General features: G+C 36.8%; 1 protein-coding gene across 13 annotated transcripts in view; it reads left to right on the forward strand.

Moving 5' to 3' along the window:
- The window catches only part of LOC128811770 (uncharacterized), a 499902-nt gene that overhangs the window by 191764 nt on the left and 284612 nt on the right, over positions 1-23526 (forward strand). For 2 of the 13 annotated variants that reach the window (XR_008438457.1, XR_008438460.1), the window contains one exon: positions 1252-1363. The exons of 10 other annotated variants lie outside the window; for them this stretch is intronic. The gene's annotated coding sequence lies outside the window, so the exon portion shown is untranslated. Of the gene's footprint in view, positions 1-1251; positions 1364-10131; positions 10169-23526 lie in introns of those variants that run through there. One more of the 13 variants, XR_008438471.1, reaches the window with a different exon arrangement.

A 23526-nucleotide genomic window follows, 5' to 3' on the forward strand; every position in this document is an offset into this window, starting at 1 on the left:
AGCTGACCCAGAAGAAGTGTGTTTTCATTGCCCCACAGAGGTATGCTCTGATTTAGTGAAGTACTTCATAACCACAATAGGTCAATAGGAAGTACACTTGAACAAATACAGTGTTGCATGATGCTGAATAGTAAGGAGAAACAGTGTTAGGCATCTCAGAAGAACCCAGGATGAACAGATATTTTTAACCTTATTAGCTCTGTGCCTCAGCTTCCCACTTGTAAAATGGTTTACAATTAAATGAACCAAATGGTTGTTCTGAAAATAAATTCATTAATGTTTGAGAATTATTCAGATGCTATGCCATGGAGTGCAATAGACTATCCCACAAGTAAATGAAAATTCTCTGTTCTGTAAAATACATTTTGAAGCAAGTATGAACTGAGGAAAATGGAGGACCATTCTCTGATCAGTGAAAATAACAAAAATACTGAATAACTGCCCTGTTCCTTTGTTGAGCACCATCTACCTTGGTTGTGGACTGAAGTGATTATTTCCTGGGGGAAAAATTAGTAATGTAATCACACCATTCAAATCCATGTTGCAAATCCAGAAATTAAGGGAATGAATTAAGATTATATGAGAGTTAAATCCTGCCTCAGTAGCTGCTGTGATCCACCTTTTTTCCCACATTCTTTAACTTTGCTTGAGTTTGCAACAGCACTGCTCCTTTAAGCTAGTGATTTTTTAAATATAATAAGTTTATCTATCTATCTATCTATCTATCTATCTATCTATCCATCCATCCATCCATCCATCCATCCATCCATCCATCTATCTGTGTATTCTTCAAAGTCAAGTTACCAATTGAATTAATTCCATGAGGAGTCCTTACAACATGTCTGGGTATTGAAACAGCTTAAAAAAATCTGAAGCAGCCTATGAAAAAATCGAGATAAAAAATTAAAGGTAAAATCAGTTAAATTTGATAGTTAGAGGTAATTTTCTGTATCACACCAGGGAATTCAGAGGTAGAACAGCCATTACTGCTAGTGGTAGCTGTCTGGCCTAAACCTCTACATTGCACTGTATCTTTACAAATCTAAATATATAAAGTGCACTAACAGATTTCTCCAAATCTTCTGATACAAAAATTACTTTTTGGACTATGCTTTTGTGGAAAGCCTGGGCTCTATTAGCTGTGCACCCAGCATCCCTCAGGAAGGAATAAAAAAGATAAAATGGTTGTCATTTTTTTCCTAACTGCCCTTAGTTTACATATTCTCTTTGCACCAATAAATGCTTCTACAGACACAAGCTTTGAGGCCACATGGTTGAATCCAAGAGTCATCCTTCATCCCTGGACCAGAGACATCCCATGAACCTTCATCCTTTGCCTGGTAGCAGCTGTGTGGTGGAATGGGTAAGAGTACTTTTTAGGTAGCTGCACAGATGGTGTTTCCTAACCAAACCTTGCATTCTCTCCAGGATAAATGTGTGTGGGGGGGAAGGTGACTGCCATGTCATGGCCACTTTTATGCCAACAAAGAGTATTCTGTTTAAGTGGCTTCCCTTGGGGGTCTCGGCCTGAAAAACCTACTCTTAAAGACAAACAGATTAATAAAGCAAGGGCATGAGCTGTCAGTAGGCAAATTATCTGTCCATCTGACCCAGGTAGTTTCACATAAAGTGAGATGAGAGCCACCATCAGACAAAACAAGTCAATATTTAATTTCTCTGCTGGTATTTCTGAGTGGGTTTTAAAGGAAATTAGAGACTATATTTCTCTGGTTTAGTTATATTAAGGCACTGCAATGCAGTTATATTTTGGATTTTTATGTGACCTTACTGATTTGTGCTGTTTTATTGTTATTAAAAGTATTTTAGTTATATTGATAATTAAGTCAGATTAGGCTGTGAAGACTTCCTGACACATAATAAACCCTTTTACTATTTTTGATACTAGAACAGAAAATTAAAGAGAGTCTATTTCTGAAATAGTAAAAGAGAGTCTTATCTTTCCAAAGTCTATGTTGATTCAGAACAGCTCACAGAAGTAATGCAAGTAGAGCACAGCACAACTGAGGAAATGCTGGAAATGGAACATGATATTCATTGGCTTATGTTTCTCAGCGGTGCCTGTGGAGTGGCCATAGGTGTGCTCTGGAGGAAGGCAAAGCTTGAACTCACTCAACTGCCCCTGTGTCTTTCTCAGTAGGATTTAGCTAATCAATGCATATGTACATGTAAGAATTTTGGCAACTTCACCAAAACCATGATCTGCTTGATTTCACTGATCATTTGAAGTGAGCAGACTTCAACATAATTTACGTTGAGAGCTGTTTGTACAGCAGCTACTTGTGAAAAATGTGCCACCACACATAGAAAACCACCACAGTTCAAGACCAAAAATACCATACAGTATTAGTTAATTTGTTCAGGGAGCTTTTCTTTCAAATTTTTTGCTAGTTCATGCTCAGAAGATATATGCTAACTGGTCTGGTCTCCTGAAACACAAATGTCTAGCTGGGAAGAAAAAAACTTGTATCAGCTGGGCAGATATAATTAAAGTTTCAGGCTTACTTCATACCCAGGTGGAGACTTTGAGAGACTTAAGGGAATTTAGTGCTAATCCAAACCTAGTATCTCCCAACTGACGACATGATGGGCAGCATGGAACTGTAATTGGAAGGGCATTGGAGGGGGACCTGGAGAGATTATAGAGGAGCGAGGAGAGGATTAGACAAGCACAGGAATAAGTACAGCAACTTCAGAAAATTACCTAATGCAATGCAGTCCTTGTGTCTTTGTGATATTCAGAATCCTAGGCTTGTCAGAGAATACAATATCACACACCTTGCAGTTCTGTTCTAGAAATCTGCATCTGAGAATGCCAACTGTCAAAGCCTTTACAAGCTAAAGGAAGCTGCTTAGGAAGATGTAGGCAGTTCAGCTGACAATGGCTCCTGTTAATCCTGCCATGTATTAGAATCATCTATCCTTATCTCCTGATCTGTGAAAACAGGCCAAGTGATCAAACTTCAGGATGCTCATCCATGCATCATATGGCACATGGCCTCAAAGACATGGGGCTCTGTGATCTGTCAGCACCCACAGATCTTGCTTAATGCTCACACAGACTCTGAAAGGATTTTTTGGGAAGGTTTCCTTTAATTGAAATGGCATCTTCCCCGTCTTAGAATTCCTCTCTGCCACGTCATAAAATCATATATTCCAACAAGTGCTCAGGAGCTACTGCTAAGGATTAAGTCAAAGCTTGCAAGCATGTGAATCCTCCTTTTGTGACTTTGCCTCCATCTCATTTCCCTTATGTTGCTTTCACATTCTCTTCATCTCTTCCAATACTGCTTTACTTTTCTTTACTTTTATTGGTGCTTTTTCCCTTGATGCTGTCCCCTCAAATAATTTATTTCCTGTCTTTGATTTGGAATGGATCTGTATGCTCTTCTCTTACTGCCAGTCTTCTTGCCCCTACCTGATGATTAGCAGTCTTTTCTAGGCACACTGTGAGTACAATTTGGCATGCAGCAGAGCACCAGTCTCAAGGAGCAGGCACCGCCCAGAGGAAGAGCATGGGACATGCGGTGAAACCAGATGAAATCCGATGCAACCTCCTGAGATCCAAGTCAGAAAAGGCAGATTTTTAAATTAAATATTGCATTGCAGGTGAGGGAAGGAAGCTAATGAAGTCTGTTCCCTTAGAATAAGGGGTGTGACATATTTTTTCTTATTTTACTATTAAAATAATTTTTTTAAGTAGTTGCAGATGAAAAATGGTGTCACTCTAGTTGATCCAAGAAGACAGATAGAAACTTAGGATCATCTGATAGCTCCAATTAGGGAAGAAATTGAGATGAGTAATTCTGTGAAGTAATCTTTTTCATTGATAAAATCCTGTTGTGCTTGCACATAGGAAACATCAGCCAGCCAGAAACAGTTTCTCTGTTCTTATCACCAAACTCCATGTAGCAGCATTGCCAGGACATTCTGTAGACTTCTCTGACCTTACACAAACTCAGGCTTACTTGCTGCTCATTGCTTACATGCCTCCATCATGCTTTCCAGCAAAATTCAGCAAAAGCATTCTTTTAGATCAATTTATTTTCTGAAGTCTTGTCTTTTTTTTTTTTTCTTTGTTTGTTTGCATTTTTTTTGTTTGCATTTTTTTTCCTTTCTTCTTTTACAGCTATGAAATGAACAACTATGCTATGAATCCTTCAGATGACTTAAGGAAGCATAAGCAGCTAACAATGTACTACTTTTTTTGCCTTAAAGTGCTGCCTACATTTTATGGATGTCTCTCTGTCTCAGCTACACCTTCAATACACTGATTTTTTAAAATCTTTTGCAGTGATAGAACCCAAAATTTATCAGGAAAGGCACAGTTTCCACCCCAATCCTATTGAGTAGTCCTATGTTTAGGAAAGATTCCTAGGCCTGGACTGATGGGTTTTTTTCATCAATGTTGTCACATTGTACTATTGGGAATGACGTAATAGCTTGGCTAATTAAATTCTAGTAATATGCACTTACGTGGCTGATCAGTACTAGAGCTATTCATTTTATAACATTTTAATCTTTAAAATGTTAGAAAAGCTATTTGAAATGAGTGGCTTACTGTAAATGAATGGACAGAGACCACAGTCAATAAGTAAAGTGCTCATTCACCAAAGTGCTTTAGCAAGGTTATATTTTGTTAAGGATTTTAAAGCTGGACATTGTGTTGAATTGAAGCCCATCAGCCATTTCTGTCATTTATTTAGATTTACTAAATGATCTAAAAAGAGATTCAAATGCCAGCAAAAGGGGTTGGGCAGAAGGACTACCAGGCTGGTCCTCAGCTCTCTTACTGATATGTTTTGGATGTCACTGAAGGCAAAATGCATCATATTATCCAACCCACACCTTACATCAAAACCTTGCCTTTGTTTTCTGTTGCTTTGAATGTGAATTGATACAGTATATGACATGGGACTTGTGTTGCCCCATAAGAAGATGGAATGTAACCCAAGTGCACACTTAGATGATGCTGGTACTGCTTGGAAAAGCAACTGTTTGGCTTGGAATCTTTGTTAGCAACTTTCCTGCAAATATAACAACCACTTGTTAGTGACACTTGGGAGAGGAATACACAAGATAAAACATGAGTCAGCCCACAGCATGTAACTTTCCAGGTAATGTTTATTAAATATTATCTTTGTTTCAAAGCAGTGCACTGGAAGAACATCGAAATAACTTCAAAGCTTCAGTGATAATTTTTGTGTTGTATTTTAACAATGTGTTTTATCACTATAGCTTGCTATAGATTTGCTTCAAATATTAAGTAGACTCTGGATATAGTAGTTAGCTAAATTGTTTATGGGATCAAAATCAAACTAAACGTTCAGAAAATTTTCAGCAAGAGATTCCAGTTAATGAAAGCACCATTTGTGATGTGCTAAAACATGTATACACATAGGTATTGCCCCATTTATCAGACATGAGAGCTAATTACCTCATCCACTGCTATATTTCTTCCATCCTCTGCATTTCAATTCCCAATATTAACACATAGGTGGTCAAGCTGACCATTGAATAGCCTACATGAGCATGAATGCATTAAATAATTTAATGTTAGAAGAGTTTATTAAACTGCCACATTCTAATCAGCATGCGTACCTGCCTTCATTAATCTTGCACTGGTCCATGGTGTGTCTCCACAGCCGACATTGAGTGTGCTAATGTTAATAGGAGCTCTTAACAAACAGGATCAGTTAATCAAGGAAAATTTACTATTAGCCACATGACCATGCATACTGAAATCTAATTACAATCAGATTTAACCTCTTCATTACTGTATTCATCCAAATATTTTTTGTTATCACTTGTGATACTAAAGTATTCCAAACTAAGACATGATTATACTCATTTGAACAGGAAATACTTACATCAACTCACATTTATTAAGAAGGGAGATTTTCTTTTTGCCATGTTTTAAGTGTATAATGTTATAAGGGTTATATTTATTGCCAAAAGTAGGAAACCTAGTACCACATTTTCTCACCCAAAACCTGGCTACAGAAATAATTGCTAGAACAGAATGTTGAAAAATAATCTTTACTATTCTGGATAAATTCAGATAGAATTTACCACTTCGTAAATTGTCAGTTAGCTCTGGATTTGGTGGATATAATTGAGAATATACAGGGGATTTAGCAGCCAAAGTGTTTTAAGTTCTTAAGCAATGCTCTTTTTTCTGATATCAATTGAACCACATTATTTTATACTCGGCTGTTTCCATTAGATTTTAGACTGTGATAAGCAATTAAGTTCCATCAGAGGCCATGATTCTTTGAGCTAGTTCAAGAATGAGAAAGGTTAGAAGGGACCTCTAGAGACATAGTTCTTGATAAAGGAAGGGCAAATGGAGATAATTCTGTTTTAGAGCTATTGATTTATATTTATTTTATTTTATTTTACTTTGTTTTTTTATTTTATTTTATTATTTTAAGTGTTCTTTTCCTGTATGCAGAATAGGCAGTATTAGTTCAGGGCAGAGAAGATGAAGTGTGTTTCTTTAATTAGGAATTTGCACAACATTTTCAGTGGAAAAGTAACATATTTTAAACCACAGTAGAGGTTAGAATTCTGATGAGAGGATTGTTTGCATGGGGAGTTCATTGGCTGAGAAACACCATATCACTGCACCTCTGGTGCATGGTAGGAAGTGGGAATTGGATCTTAGCCTTTCTGACTTTTGGCTAAGAATGACCACCAGCCTTGGGGACACTACTGAGCCCTGCATTAGTCTCTATCACCATTCTTCACCCCTTCTCCATTCTTCCTCCTTCTCCTCCACTCTGTTGTCTCAGTAATTTCTTCAAAGGAGATAAAAGTCCTGGAATGGTTTTGTCTGTGAAAAATCAGTTAAAAATCTGCTTTTTGGTGTACACTGCTCCATACCAGTGGTAAATATAGGGTTTTCTTGTGAGCTAGGGTAAGCCAGCCCAAGACAGGATGGTAGAGCAGAGTCTAGGAAGGAAGAAGAACATGCTACGGCAGATTTTTTTTATTTTTTTCTTCCCCTTCTACTGTTCTTACACTCTCTCTTTTCTCCACTTACTTGTGTTTGTTACATATGCATTTTCTTCCTTTCAGTCCTATTGTTTCATCTTTCATCCTGTTGCTTTCAGTTTCTTTTTGTATTTCTGTTTCTCATGTGTTATCTTACTCTCAGACTACTCTTCTTTCTTTACTGGTATTCTTAATCCAAGCTAAAGCACTCCTTTGAGGGTACATGAGTGTTTGGGTTGTTTTGCACCTGTTCTCTGAAAGAATTCTCTATTGCAAATAGGCTTTTATAATTTTGCAACTAAGCGAATATTGCTTAATGTTCTTGATAGATGGTCACCACCATCATTATGCCATACATAAAGCTGGAACAATCAATTAGCTGTTAAGAACTGCTGTTTCTCCCTATCCTATCCTATCCTATCCTATCCTATCCTATCCTATCCTATCCTATCCTATCCTATCCCATCCCATCCCATCCCATCCCATCCCATCCCATCCTATCCTATCCTATCCTATCCTATCCTATCCTATCCTATCCTATCCTATCCATCCTGTCCTGTCATTTTGTAGTATTATTCTCTGTACTGATGTTTCAGCTTCATTCTTTAGATAAACTGAGGAACTCAATGAACTGAATTTCTTATGGATGCCAAAGATCAGATGAGTCTCTGTGTTTGCTCTGGCACAAAAGCCTCTCTGTGCTAAACTACACACTTTTTAAGGTGTGTGATTGCATTTGGAATGAAGGTGTGGCTATCACTCAGTTGGCTGTCATTTGCTGCAATACATGTACTCTGAAGGCATCATTCACAGTAGTTGTTGAATTTTGGGGAAAGTGCTGCATTTTTAGGTGACTTGTAGAGAAACTGTAGGATGAAGAGAATTTGACTATTATGAATGGCATGTAGTGATGTGAAACAGAAGGCATTTCTTGCAACTTAGCTGATATGTAGTTACACCATTGTGTTCTTCAGCATATCCAGCATTCTAAAATATAACATTTAGGGGCTGTATCAGTTCAGTGCAGCATCTGCTGTACTGAACAAATCCAACAAAACTGTTAGAACTAAACAGCAAAATAAATAACACAACATAATGAGAACAAGATCTGGTTCTTCATTAGTAGAATATCCTTCCTCTGCACTGCTTTCCTTTTGTACTTCTGCTTTCGATTGCAATTGCTGTAAAAATCTGTCCACAAAGGAGAACGCTGATAACTTGCTGAATGTACAAATCCAGCATGGTGGAAGAATTTAATGCAATACTATATGACTCAAATATAATGTAGTTTGGAAATGTCATATGATAATCCTGCATAAAACTCTATTCATCAAAAGGCTTCTGCTGTCAGGTCATGATGATGCTTTGATTATTTTACACATTATTTACACTAGATAGAGTTAGAAGGCATATTCTATGCATGATTCAAGATGAAAAGTAGTCCTCTAAAAGAGAGGGTGTATTCTTTGTACAGATGTTAATTTTGATCACAGGAAAGGGGGGAGAAGTACTAATAAAATTGGTCAGGACATAACAGTATTTTGAAATTACTCTTAAAAAGCGAATGGATGTATAATGTGAAAGTCTTTTTAAAAATTTAACATTACATTAAAGTAGCTGCCTGAATTCTGTGACTGGGAAATTGTAAGCTAAAGGAGATATGACATTTGCTGTAATGAAATCAGGACAGCTAGAAAAAATGTCTGAAAAGGTCCTAGACTGAAGAAAAGAAGGACAATTCAGCAAGATTTGTGGCATCATATATCATGTGACAGTACTGAGCTTATAGCAGCTATCTAACATTGGAAATGTGCCTTTATCAGTGCAACTGAATAAACAAAACCAAAGAAGGTAGAAAAGACCCTGAGTCCTGGTACTGTGTGTGCTGACCACTGCTGGAAGGGACAGGCTGTCTGTGGCAAGCAGTGTAGGGAGAGATGTCAGGTATTCATTAAGTGATCAATGAATGGACCTGGAGGTCTGAGAATTACAGGCAAAACCTACAAATATGATAGAGATGACACAACATCTTCCCTTCCCTTCCCTTCCCTTCCCTTCCCTTCCCTTCCCTTCCCTTCCCTTCCCTTCCCTTCCCTTCCCTTCCCTTCCCTTCCCTTCCCTTCCCTTCCCTTCCCTTCCCTTCCCTTCCCTTCCCTTCCCTTCCCTTCCCTTCCCTTCCCTTCCCTTCCCTTCCCTTCCCTTCCCTTCCCTTCCCTTCCCCTGCACTGCATTTTGAAAAACAAGTTTTTCTTCTAACAGGTCCCTATAAGGAACAGGTGATATGTGTTGTCCTGTAGATTCACTACTCATTTGTTTGGATTCACACAGGGTCTGTGGATTGTTGGTTTCCACAAGAAACCTAAAATAGCTGATGCAATTTCCCCTTACTTTTAAAGCATCTCTTGAGATTTAGTGTTTCCCTCTATCCCTGATTTAACAAGCAGAATTCTACCTACCTAGGCTGATAAATATTGATGTTGTAATGATGACGCTGAAATTGTATTTTGCCATAAGGATTTTACTAAGTGTTCTCTTTATGTAAAACTTCATTTTATAATCTATATATCAGTAGAAAGTGATTAATTAAAATCATAAGCTTTTTCTTAATTATGTATAGGAGTTCCAACAGTCTGCTGCCATATTTTACTGATGTAAAACACTAAAAAGTGTTTTCCACTTAATATTGATGCGTTTTTATTATCATGTTTGCTGAATTCCCTCCCTACATTAAATAGCAGAGAAAGTAAAATGGGGCATAAACAGTTTTAGAAAATTAATGCTATAGGGAATTTGCTGAAGAAGCTGGAAGGCCAGATTAAAACATTTTCCAGACCTGCTGAGAGCTTATCTTAAAACATGACCAAGATAATTGTTTTATTTTCCTCTCCTGAAACATCTGGAATAAGTTCCTAAAGAGATAAGAAGTGTATGCACGAAGTGCAACTGTAACATAGTGTTACACTCCCACATAGCTTTTCATTTAATGTGTTTCAACTACCACCTGGCCAAACAGAGATGAAAATATAGTAAAACATGTTCAAGCTCGAAGAATTGTTCAATCTTTTGTTATTCCCTACCACTCCTCACATGATTTGTCTCCTGCTTCTTTTTCTCAAGGGCTAAATGTTGCAGGGAATCACAGTTCCTACTCAGCAGAGTAACCACAACAAAGCTCTTCTGGAAATGAAAGCTACATCCAGCCTCCTCTGCTTTTATCTGTAAATGAAACACACTCTAAGCCTGTATCTGTTGTTGGAGGCTGTAATATCTAGGGGAGTTAGGCACCCTTTTATAAGTCTCATCTTGGAAATCCCATCTGAGGAGCATTATTTCCTTATTCTTTATGATTATAAGGTATTAACAGATAAAAGTGTTTTCACTGGGATAACTTATTTGCAGCTGAGCCTTTCCTTAATGAGAATATGCTGTTTTCTACACTGCCTGTGATTTACACACTGAAGATATAAGAGTATACAGCTTGAATATACAGAAATACTTGTATTCAAAATAAATTATAATAAATTTGAGATGGTAAACTGTGACATGCTAAGGAAGTGTTTTTCAAACAGAAAGCTGTACTGTGCCTTTGTGCAACAGCACAAAGATACAGTGCTGTCCATACTAGATACATCTGGAAGCAGCAGTGGGATACTGTGCAGGGTAGCTCATGAACAGCTTCAGGCATTCCTTCCAGGAGAAATGCATGAGAATGATGCAAGACTTGCATAACCACACTTGTTAATTCTTAAAAAAAGGAAAAAGGGAATAATTATCCAATTGTAGTGAATACGTGTGTGACACAGAGAGATAACTCATGGCTTCTTGATGCTGCAAACTTACCTGCATAAATTCTGGTAGCAATGAATGTAAAAGGGTTGTGGAAACCAATGCCAATTTCTGAGCAATTCTGTTAGAATTGCCCTTAGTCTGCTACAATTTTAAATTTAAAGCTGAACTATTCCTGATTGGGTGATCTAATTGCTTTGTATGTCAGAAGTCTGACTTCTGCTCCTTCAAAGAGAAAGACATGCCAGCAGCAGTAAAATGTCTCGTGTCTAGTTGGAAATTACCACCAGAACTGTTGTTCCAAAGATTTTTCTTGGAATAAATGCAATTTCTGTGACTGCCTCCTCATCTTCTAAAACACTATGAAGAATTGAGTGAATGAGCCCAGAAGGTATACTTCAGCATCTTCTCCTTTAACCTTTTTTATTTACAGTTGAAAAGTTTCACAATTGAAAATTCTGTCATAATAACAAATTCTACAGGCTTACTTTTTCTTTTTTAAGATAGTTTGTCAAGAACTGCACAAGTTTTTAAGTCAGATCTCACTGCTATTTGCAATAAGTTTGTATTTTAGGAAAATCAGTTGCCTGAGACAAGACATAGTATGCGTTTAGTGCTGAAATGCTATCTAAAATTTGCATGTGGTATAAACCAGACATTTGACTTTTTGCTTTGCTGGCCTTTTTGCTTTTTACTTGTTTTCAAGTAATTCCAAAATGAATCTTCTCTTATCTCTCTGTTCCCAAGAATTGCCAGTGAGTAAAAAACATACTATATTTTAAACTATTAGTTAAATAGTTGCATTTAATTTAATAGTTAAACTATTAAGACCTATTCCTTTTAGGTGACCAACTTGTCTATTAGAAAGAAGCAAAGAGAAGAAAAATATGGAGATAAGCCACAGAAGTTACCAATAGTAACAAATGCTCATACTAATGTGTTTCAGAGAGCCAAAGACAAATATTTAAATCCCATTTCAGATCATGTGTTCTACAGATCACAAAGGCAGGAAAGCTCTACCTTGACTCAGGGTTTTCCTGAAAGCTAATTCCTGGATCCAAGTAGAGTTTTGACATGATTATAATTCAATCAGATGATAATGGTCCCATCTGGCAATAGAATAGCAAGTCAGCTGAGACTGATGATGACATTTTACCTTCTCCAAATTTCTCACTCAAGAGCTCAAAAGACCTATAAATTTGATATCCAGCTCTTCCTCCTCGCTTTCTCACAGCACAGCAAATTTTCAGTCCTTTTCTCTATTGTTGCTGAGACTATTCCTACATTTCATCTCCTCATGTATGTTGTAAAATCTTACTAATTTCCTCACTCTTCATAATCCAGTAACTTTTTCCACCTTAATTTGGCAATGTGATGGCTTCTTATAAGTGTTTTGACTTTTAAAGTATTGTCTTAATTCTTAGTAGCCTTAAGTAGAGAAGGAGATAAGTATGAGCTTGCCTGTGTCTATGCCATTTCTGCAGCCCTTTCCGCAGGAATGAGGAAAGCAAGACAGACGTAACTATGCTTTTTAGATACCGATGCAGACTTTCCCAGAGGTAGCCTGAATGCCATTACTTGTGTTGTTTAGACTGGCATTTACTATCTGAATACATTAGTACCCTGTGCTTAATTAAAGTAAACAGTGATTAAAAGTCTGATGATGCTTCCTAATTCAATACCAAGGTCTGTACTCACAAGACGAGACTGAGACTGCAGTTTTCTGAGGAGTGAGGTTTGCATGTGAAGTTCCTTCTCTGTGCCATTTGCTTTTTTCTGCCCATTTGGTTATTCCCATACCTTTGCTGCAAGGGAGTTGTTAGCCTTGGGAGGAGAAGATACTACGAGAGAGAGGGGTTTAATCCAAGCCACTTTGCTGTCTCCTTTCCTTCTAAACAACTACCAGTCTAAACACGAGGGTGTGTGCCTACAGAAATGGGGGAAGGCAGAAGGAACATGTTAGGGAAGGGCCAGAAACCTCCTAAACAGACTTCATCCCTGACAAAACTGATACTTGGAAAAGATAGCATGTGGTAGAGAAGAATGCAGCATTTGTGATCTTGCATTGCTGGAGATACAAGCAGTTATCTTGCTATAGGAACGTTCGGTGTAGGATTCTTGTGTTGTTGCTTGTTGTCCACCCAAATTATACACTTCTGAAGATAAAAATTTTATCAATCTGTAGTGCTCTGCAACTTTCCCTAACAATTTTTGAACAAGCTCTCCTAGGCTTTATTTTTGGTGTTCTGGCAGCAACAAACATTGCAGCAGGTTTTTCTGTCTGACACCTCTCTCTCATCCTGATCACTATATTTATCGACACACAGATTTGTTTTTTCAAATCTCAACTTCAATCATACTCATTCTCTTCTCCTTGAAGATTGCTTGGCACTAATCTGGGTTTGGTTTGGTTGGGTTTTTGATTTAATGATGCTTCAACAGAGATCGTTGAGTTTCGAAAACATAAACATCCCTTCCAGTCCATCCAGAAAAGCGCGCTGGAACCAAACAGAATAATCCTCCATCTTGTAGGGTCATTTTATGGATAAACAAAACATGTATTCAGTTGATACTTTGCTGGAACTTATTTTTACTTCTAACATCCTTCCTTTGACAGATTTTGTCATCCTCACTTTACTGAATGATATTTTATTCCTCCAGTCATTCTGTACATCATAACAGAATTGTGAGAGCAGTGTGTGCATATGTACAAAAGCATTTGATCCACAGTGCTGTTGGTTTGTTGCTTCCAGTATTGTTGGGGTCTTTTTCCTCTGATTACTGACTATTTAGTCAATATAAACTCATAGACTTTTAAATTTTTTAAGATATGATATACTTCTAATATAATACTTAGTTTATATGAACATTATATTATGAAACTTGATTTTTTATAAGGAAAATATAAAGACATTTTTCATGTTGAGTCAGCAGCTCTGAATTACTGGAAAAATTTTTTTTCATTCAGTCTGTAGTCCTATATCACTGTCTCTGAGAGTTTAGGTGAGGGGGGAGGCATTTTAAATTTATTGGGTGATTCTCTTTCTTCTGTCCTTTCTAAAGAGCTTTTGGGAAGGGGAAGAAGAAGTACTTAGACTGTGGGGTTGCAACTTCCATATTCTTACTCCTTCAGCATTAGGAGATTGCTATAAAGATTACCTTTCCTGTGCTTGGTCTTGTTCCCACACTCCTGCTGTTGACACCATCACCTCCCTACTCCCAGACTCCCCCTTATCTGCAGCAAAATGCAAATCTTGTTCAGATTATGATAGTGATCTCACACCAAGTAATAGCTATTTTGTTGCAAACCATCAGTCATGTATCCCTTGTGCCCAGTGTTGTCACCAGATACAAAGAATAGGCAGGTCAAATCAGCTCTCTTAAAACTAAGCCATTGGGTCAAGCCTGACACTGAAACCCTGGGTTCAGTAAATGTTGAAGCTAAGTTGAAGTTTTCCCACTTGGAAGCCCTCATTCTGTGTGTGCAACAGAAAAGATTTGAGGGAAAACAGAGAATTGTAGAAATCCCTCAATGTATGCTAGATCCATCCATAGAATCTTCTCAATAGTATAGACTCATTGGAGAGAACAAGTTTTAGGTTCCTATTACTTGTAGTTGCCAAAGTCTATTTTCAGCCTTTTATATTTTTTTTCTTCCTCTTCTGACTGTTTGTTTTCCTGTGCAGCCACTTTTGAGTCTGTGCAATTTTATGTCTGTTCTCAGCATTGCTGACAGGGAGGTAGACACAAGGGATGTGCAAAGGAAGCATGCTTCCTATAGCATCCTCCCAAAGAGAACTTCTGCCATTCTTGGAAAATACTTTGTGCAAACAAGGAATATCTGTGTTTCCTTGACTCTGTTCAATGTGGAGTGAAGTGGAGGGCTTTAGAGCTTGAAGCCATAGAGCCTGTACTTTCCATCTACTGATGGTTTTATCCTGCTTCTTTTTGTTGAGTATAGCCAATGTGGCTTCATTTCAGTGCTCTGTAATGATGAAAGCACCATCTAAATTATTATTTTAAAATAATCAGATATAAATTTATACCCATAAATGTAAGGGGAAAAGCACTGCTTCCTGCAGATCAGAATCTATTTCTCTTTTGTTAATGGATCAATGTCAGTTGATCCATTTAGCTGCAATGTGTTGTTTAGTTCATAAGGTTTTTGAAAGAATGCTGTTATCATGCAGTCTTTTAAAATGATGCCAGTAATAATACACCATTAGCTAAAGAAGAATGCCATGATTAGATCTATTCCTACCCAAAGGCAACCAGCCATGTTGATAAATTGGTGTGATCTCCTTGCTAAGTAGTTGTTCAGATTTGCGTTGACTCAGTAGTCCCAGTAAGTGGACCGGTAATTTAGCTTCTCTCCATTTTCTGACTATCTTGGGCTCTACACCTTTTATTCATGTTATCGAGTGAGCATGGCATTTTCCACACACTAAGTGATACAGACAATAACTGTATGTTTCTGTCTAAAGTTGGGAGATGTTAATGATTTTAATATATATAATTTTATTACTTTCTTCCACTGTGCGTCAAAGTTCCATGCAGAGTGCCTGTTTTTACTTAGCTTTTTCTCTTTTTATTACCCAGAACTTTTCAACCTTGTGTGATCTCTTTAAAATTCCCCTTAGAATACATAATTGTACTCGATCAATTTGTTAAAGGCTTTTGAAGTGTTAAAAAAGCTACATTAAAATTATTTTCTTTCAGGTTTTATGTTAATGAACATAGGTGCTATTCAAAGCAAAGTCAGTGTGTCAAGGGAACTTTAACTAAAGTTATTCATACATAAACTAAAAAAGGAAACATCTTTAGTGGAGGAAAATACATTTAATGAGTAAGTGCAGCACACAATTCCTCCTTTCAAAACTGTCAGTTCATATTGAACCTCCATTCTAGATATCTTACAATTACTTTGTCAACAGAAGGTAGAGTAGTGATGGATGATACATTGGTTCTTGAAACCAAACTTTCTGTGAGTTACTTAGGCTGAAACTAAGTGCTTTTACATTCCAGTCTTATTGATGATAGTGGTTTTATATTTATCACCCTGTCATTTCAGTTGACTGTATCAGCCTCTTCAGTGCAGGAATATGGACACTAATGGAGGTGTGTCCTTAGTGCTCTAAAGGGTCACAGACTCATTCCACTAACACGTTCACAGCCCTGTTATAAGCTCAGAAATCATTTTGCCATTTTGAACAGTAATCTGTGGCTGTAGGTGTATGAGGCCTGGGAAAAACATTTTCCTACTGGTCTTTTTAGACCATGCTACCTGTTTGACACTGAATAGTCTTCTTTCAACTTTCACTAATAATAATGTTACTGTTTTGCAACCTGCCCTATAATAATCAGAATTCTACCAGGGCCTTGGGAGTCCAGGATCAGATTGCAGCATTTATTTATAAGAAATTCTGTCAAGAATCAATAATAGTCTTGGGTCTCAAGTTCCTTCTTTAATAATACTTTGATATGATTTGTCACAAGCTAGCCCACAGTATCCACCAGATTTTATTACTTAGCTTGCAGCACAGTCTCTCATCTTTGAGTCATGAGATCAGCCATGGGGAGACCTTTAAAAAGCTATATTCTTTACTGTTTGGTTATTACAGAAAGTCTATATTACTCAATAATATCTTTTATAAGGTGTGCTGTCACATCTTCACATAGATGTTTAACCTCGATGTAGATATACTGAATGCCTGGAGGCCATTTTACTGACATGGACATTGTTTTTCATGATTGGATGCCAAATGTATCAACAAAAACAACAGAAGTTGGGCCTTATTTTCACAGCTTGGTAGTTCTGACTGAATCTCATACAAACTGTCGATAGCAACTAAGATTTTATTTAGAGTGTAGAGTGTAACATTTTTATTACTTGAAAGTAGCAGGAATTCTGTGAAAGCAATTTAGATTACTTTCCACTGTAATATCAGTTCCTAAGGTTCTACTGTGTATCTCAATAAACAAGATCCTACTGTGTCACTCGCATATTGTGGTTCTAAATATATAAGATTTAACTCAGACCAGAAATTCAGATGGTTTCAGTTGGCATTTATTTATACAGATGGTCTACAAAATGAATATACATGTATTCTTGACTTAAGGCACAATATGCTTGATTCAACGAAATTTTCAGAAAAGTTTGTTCAAAAATGCTTTGAATCAATACTGTCTAACCAACTTGTAAAATTCAGATGCTCACCTTCCATTTTCTGTGATATTAGGAGCTGAGAAATCCAGAGGAAGATGGAGGTTTGCACCATGTACCTTGGGTATCCTCAGAGTCAGGCACAACTAGTACCAGTGAAACAAATTACAGATAAACATGTTTTCATAAATCATGGTATTTTTTCCAAATAGGAATTAAGGGAAAAAAAAAAAACACCAACAAGAACCCCTTTCATTTTAAATGCTTTTAATATTAAAGTTTTCTGTTAATAATAGGAATGAACTATTGTGTATGTCTCTGAATTTGAAGGTTCTTTCAATTTTCTATATAACCATGTTGTTTAGAAGACAGGGAAACCTTTAAATTAGAGCATGGGTGAAAATTGAGTTATGATTTTTTGGACCAGCCAAAGGTCAGACCAAGAATAGAAGCATGCACATTTTTCAATACTGCTCATAGTGAGGATCTTAGAAATAAGTAGGTGTGATCATTTAATTTTAAAATATCATATCTCCCTGGTTTATAATTTTTAAGCCTGTCTCAGAAAAAACTTGAAAAGCAGGTAGGTCTTTGGGAAAGTCAGTCCTTATGTATAATAAAGCTACATGGCCTGTTTTAGCTTAGAGCTAATACAAAACTATTAATAGATCTATAGAGGGTTGTAATACAGATATTAAAAACAAAAATAATTCTAAGTTATTTATAAAGAGTGCATAGTAAATGTTGAATTACAGAAAGGCAATCTTGAATTGATTCTAGAAATTTCCAATGCTTTGTTTTGGAAATGTAACATTTTGATGGACTGAAGTAATTCAAGACTGAAAATGCATGTTGGTTAAGGACTTTTACCCGTGAAAAGCTACTAAGATTCTTCCCTTAATAAGACTTAAATTGATAGGTGGAGATACTTCCTTCCTTTGCAAGTTAGCCTAAAACAAAGAGTTTAGTTACAGATGGAATCTAAAATGTAGCAGTCCCATAATATCTAAAATACAGTATTAATTTTGCAAATCTTTCAATTTTTTTTTGTCAGGATTCTTGAAAAGCAACTCGTCAGGAAATATAGCAATGTGTAATATTTGTCCGTAATGTTAATTTTTAGGCACTCTAGTCAATTAGTTTTGAAGCATTTAAAAGACTGTTGTCTAATTATGTCTGTGATGTTTGATTTATATTGAATGGGTGAACTAGAAATATGAAAATATACGTTTTCCTATAGATTGGAAAAGTTAATGTAACTGGTACCACCAGGGAGTTCATATATTTGTATGCACACACTCGTATATGCACATGAATACACCTATTTAATAAACAACTAGTGAAGCAATTGTATTTACCTTTTATAGTTTTAAAGCCATATGTACCATAGTTGAGCTTTCAAATATCTGAATAATCTACCTGCAGGTAGCATTGAGTTAGAAAAGACATATGAAAAAAGACATCAAAAAAGAAAAAACAAAATGGTATAAATTAGATCTGGGCTTGAACACTTCCTATGTAAAATAAAGGAGAAAAAGTATTGGGAAAGCTGTGAAGCTTATAAAACAAAACAAACAAACAAAAAAAACCCAACAAAACAAAAAAACACTTAGAAGTGGGCATTTAAACATTAAAATTAGAAATAGAGAGGTAGTGGAAATGTGGCTTCCTGTCTGTATTTAATAAGATAACCTGTAGTCTCAATTTATGAAGAAAAGAGACCATGTTAGCCCTAGACCTGCTTTTCAAGCTTGACCTTCAGCCCACAAGCTGAATCTGTTTCATCAAAACAATTCATTCATCCTGTACACTGCTCATTTCCTTACAGCTCTTATCACTCTCTCTGAGGAACCTAAGGAAATTTGTCCATCACATGACCAAAATGCAGATGTGGATTTATACCTGCCACATCCCCGCCTAGCAGGTGTTTAGTTTTTTTCAGTAGCCTCCTCTGTACATGTGTTGAGAGAAGGGCCATTTAGCTGGCTCCCGGTGCCTGCACAAAAGGGTGTGTTATTGGAGGCATCCACAAAGCCTCCCATTCCCAACAGGAAAAGACTGTTCTTCTCTAACATGCCATGCCAAACTTGTGGCTTTCATCTGCTCGGGTTTTCAGCAGTGTACTGACTATCCCTCTAAGAAGAGCGTGACGTGCCTACTTTTTGCATCATTAGTAAGCAGGAAGGAAAAGAATAAAGAATACACCAGTTATAGCTTTTTTATGTTATAAATGCATAGTGGACATGTGCATACTTTTTACAACTAGTAGCAGAGGCAGTCTCTTCAAGATCCTTCATTGTTACTCATTCTGGAGACCCTTACCAAGATACAAAACTAATCAGACTACCTCAGATCCTGTCTGAGTCTTTTTTCCTTGACTTCCTTGCTATTTTTCTTTTTTCCTTGTGATTTAGCAGTCAATCCTGAGAAGCCATTGGCTATTTTCATAGTCAGTTAACTGTAATGCAATAACAGGTTCTGTAAAATTTTTCAAAATTCAAAGCAAAACAACATGCATGGATACTAATTGTATGAGCTTGATGATTCTGTGAAATGTATTGTTTACAGGCGCCATTAGTTTTATTGGTAGCAGGCCAACTGTGGCAGAGATCTATTTAGCGTGTGATAGGAAAGCAAAGGAAAGTGTTAACTTGGGTTTTGATCTTATCAGCTTCAATCACTTCCATAAATCTGTGTTCTAGAAATGCATCTAAGTTTGTCCTAACTTTCCTGGGAAGCCCATATTTCCCTCTAGTCCCATCAAAGTTCACTTTATTAACCCAGGAGTTATAGGTTTCAGCAGAAATAAATTCTTTTAGCAGCAACAAAATGTACTTGTCAGACTTTCCACCAGATTCTCTGAAAATCTCATTCTTTTGTGTAGGAGCCACATTTTGTATGCTTACCTCTGGCAGCTGCTCTTCTGCAGTACATTTGCCATCCCCTGCACCCACATCCACACCAGTAATACTCAAGTATTCATCAGCTTGTGTTTGTATTCCCATCACCTCACTTAAGCATACAATTCACAGGGACCAAAAGAAATGACTGCCCTTTTTTGGAACAGAATTAGGACAAAATAAAAACCAGCAAAGAAGAAGACAGGTTTTATACTCCTGAACATTTGCAAAAGTATTGAATGTTGAGGGAGAAAACAAAATTGGATTTACTATAGAGGAAAAAATACTAAATCCTGCATACTCATCCTTGGCTTTCAGTTGAGCAGAATAAACAGTCTTGGTTTAGATAATGGCTTGTTTGCAGTTCTGTTCTGGTTACGCCTTGTGGAAGTATTCAAATTCTCTTGCTTAGAAGTATAAAAATGCCTTTGAAAGGAAGATCTTCCTGAGCAATCTTCTGATTTGCTTCTTAAGCAAATTTACCTGATTTTGCCAGATCTGTTAACTGATCTTTTTGATGTTTTCTTAGGAGGTTGTCTATGTTATGTTTATAAATGTTGCATGCATATCTCTGTAATCCTTGTATGGCTTCTAAAAGGCTATTTCAGAGTTAAATCATCTGTTCTGGCCTTAGATCTGAGGAACAGCATCAGTTCACAAGTTTTGAAAATCTTGGTAACAGACAATGGCTCATAGCTTTTGAATATTTACTTTGTCTAACATGAACCAGGAGCTTCTTGATGAGAAGATGAGGCTTTGGCCAGGATTGCAAGGAGACACTTTGAAATTAAGAAGGTGAAAGGAATTAGAAGATGCTCTGCTGAGCATCTGATCCCAACAGAACAAAGTGAGGGAGCAAAAAAACACCAAAACAAGGAAACCTAATTTGAGCTGTTCAGCCTCCTGAAACTAAGTGTAGCTGTGTCTTGAGTATTCTTATATTTGTAGAACCTCTTTTTTTTTTCCCTGCTATATATTCTTGTAGCTAATTTCATTTCTTCCACTGAACATCATGACATCATCATGGTCACAGAGGGAATGGATGGGCACATCTACACTGCTCTGTGCTGTAGAAAGCAATATAGCTACAGAAGCATGGGGCTGTATACTTCCAGGGCTGAATTCCCTCCAGAATAGAACTCATTTAAATTTACCTCCAGGATCTATATATTGCTTTACACTGTTCTATGACAGAAGATAAACCTGGTATACCCTGCTGGGATTAACATGGTTGATAATCAGGCATTTCAGTAACATTACCAGCTCAGTCTCAAAGTTTCATTGTAGGAGCTAGAAGATTTGTGAGTCCAAGTTGGAAAGAAATGAGACTGGAAAGAAGTAAAAAGAAGAGCTTCAACTCTGAGCTACAATTGTGAGTTTTTGGGAAGTAAATTCAGTGCACTGACTTTGACCTGAAATGAAGATGATTCTTGTGCTTACTGTGACTCTGCTGCATGATGATCTTGCATTTGTTCACCATACAGAGAAACATGGCAATTCCTAATTCCTCCTGAAGGGAAATTACTATATTAGAATGCTAGAAGTGCAGCACTGGAATGTGCATTTCCAGTAACTCATTCATTAGCACGGAATATCCAAAGAAGGTACATGCTCACTGCATGCTGACAAACTCAGACCATTTGGCAGGTTCGGAGGTTTTTCAGAGGTTGGCATTGTGACATGGGCTGAGCTTTTAACCTTGCCCACAACATTAATAAACTTTAAACTGAAAGAATACATACTCCAAGCAGGGCATGTTCCCAAGTTTTTGCCAAGGTCTAAGCTGTGCTGTACCTCAGGACTCTGAATTCTGAAGTGCTTATTAATTTTTCTCTGTAATTCCTAATAAAATTGTATTGCCACATGAAAGCAACAAGGGCCTCTCTGATAATTTACCCTCTGCAACTTCAAATCCATCTTAGTGAAACAAACTGTCTGCCTTACATTTCAAAAATAATGAATTCAAATTCTGTTGGGATTTAAATTTTATTAGAAATTCTGCATATCTTCTCATACTATTTATGGGTCAAATGGATCATTATATTGATTGATCAACACCTAATTTGTTATTATCCACAAGTACACAGCAAATAATGAAAATACTCTGTCACTTCGTTAAAGAATCATCAAAAGTGATGGTAATAAGATACTTTTCTAATTAATTTTTTGCATACATGTAGAGGAACCTTGTGGATCCCTGAAGCTTTGACTGACCACTCAGACATCTGGTAGGAAAAGCTGAGTAGTAAAATAAGTCATATATATGTACTAAAGCCTGCATTTTTAGCAGTGCTCGCTGTAAAAATAAACAACATACAGGACGGTAGGGTTTATGATAATGTTCTAAGTTAATCATCTTCTGCACAGCAACAAACTTTTGATGTTGTTATGCACCTCTGTTCTAGGAACTAGGTCTGTATATTCCAGGTGGAAAGAGTAAAGGCTGGGAATTAGGTTGTGTTTATTTATATTTATTGATTTTTTAAAGTTATAAGTGATTCTCCTGGATTTGTTAGGCTCATTTGCTCCTAACTTCCACTGATTGACAACCCATAAAATGTAGGGGTGAAACACAGCATTCAGTCCAAATAATGTATGTATCCATATGTATTATACCATTAGTTATGAGTCTTGATGGAGAACACTGGGCCTTATTTTCAAACATTCTTAGTGCATAGAAATCCAATTGAAGCTTACAAAACCTGTAAAAAATCATGTTCTTGAAAATTGGATGCATTTTTCCTAGTGAGAGTAACCAGCATCTACCATTAAGAAAACCTATATATTAATTGTTCTGCATCCCCACTGGCCTAAATATGAATACTCTTGTCATGATGTAAAGCTGAAAAGAATTTTTTTTTTTTTACTGTCACAGTCATATGGATCAGCGTTCAATGCATTATAGGTTAAAATTATTGGTGCATATATTTTATTGATAATGCAGAAAATCAGGCATCTCAATATATATAATGTATTTTTTTTCTACTGAGCTGGTCTATAGATGTGTTCAAGTTGTACCACAATGGGTTGTTCATGAACAGCAGCAACAATGCATGTGATGTTTTTTGCATGTTGTATCCCAATTACCTGTACCTCTGCACAAAACCAGCTCACTGTTCTCTGAGTATTCCATGATGTGCTTTCACGTGGGACTTGTAATTACTTCATGTGTCTCATAAATCGCTCCACAGTAACCTTGACTAATTACAAGTGGGCAAGCTAACGTATTGTGCTTGGCACTGAACTCCTCACATACTGGCCACCTGAGAGGCCAATACTCCACAGAATTTTCAAATTCTCAGTTGAAACCTTTCTTTCATAGAAGGACCAATTTGTCTCTTTACTACCCAGTTGCCAGTTCTCATGAAACTTATGGCAGACTTTATGTCCTTTTAGTTTCTACAGTTTTGCCCCTTCCTTAAAGAAGGGGAACTTACAGATGGGTGAAAGAGCAAACAGTCCAATGTTGAGTATTTTATCCTTTGAAAACCAGGCTATAATCATATAGAAAACTTAATTCGCAAAGCTATGAAATATCAAACAACGCTCACAAAGTTAGGTGACAAACACCACTCACAAAGTTATGAAATACCTTATAAATATGAAATATCTTATAAATATAAAAGGTGAAACTCTGATTTATGCCAATAATCTCTTCAAGCA

This window comes from Vidua macroura, chromosome 9 (genome assembly GCF_024509145.1).
Source record: "Vidua macroura isolate BioBank_ID:100142 chromosome 9, ASM2450914v1, whole genome shotgun sequence".
In the NCBI taxonomy this organism is placed as follows: Eukaryota; Metazoa; Chordata; class Aves; order Passeriformes; family Viduidae; genus Vidua; species Vidua macroura.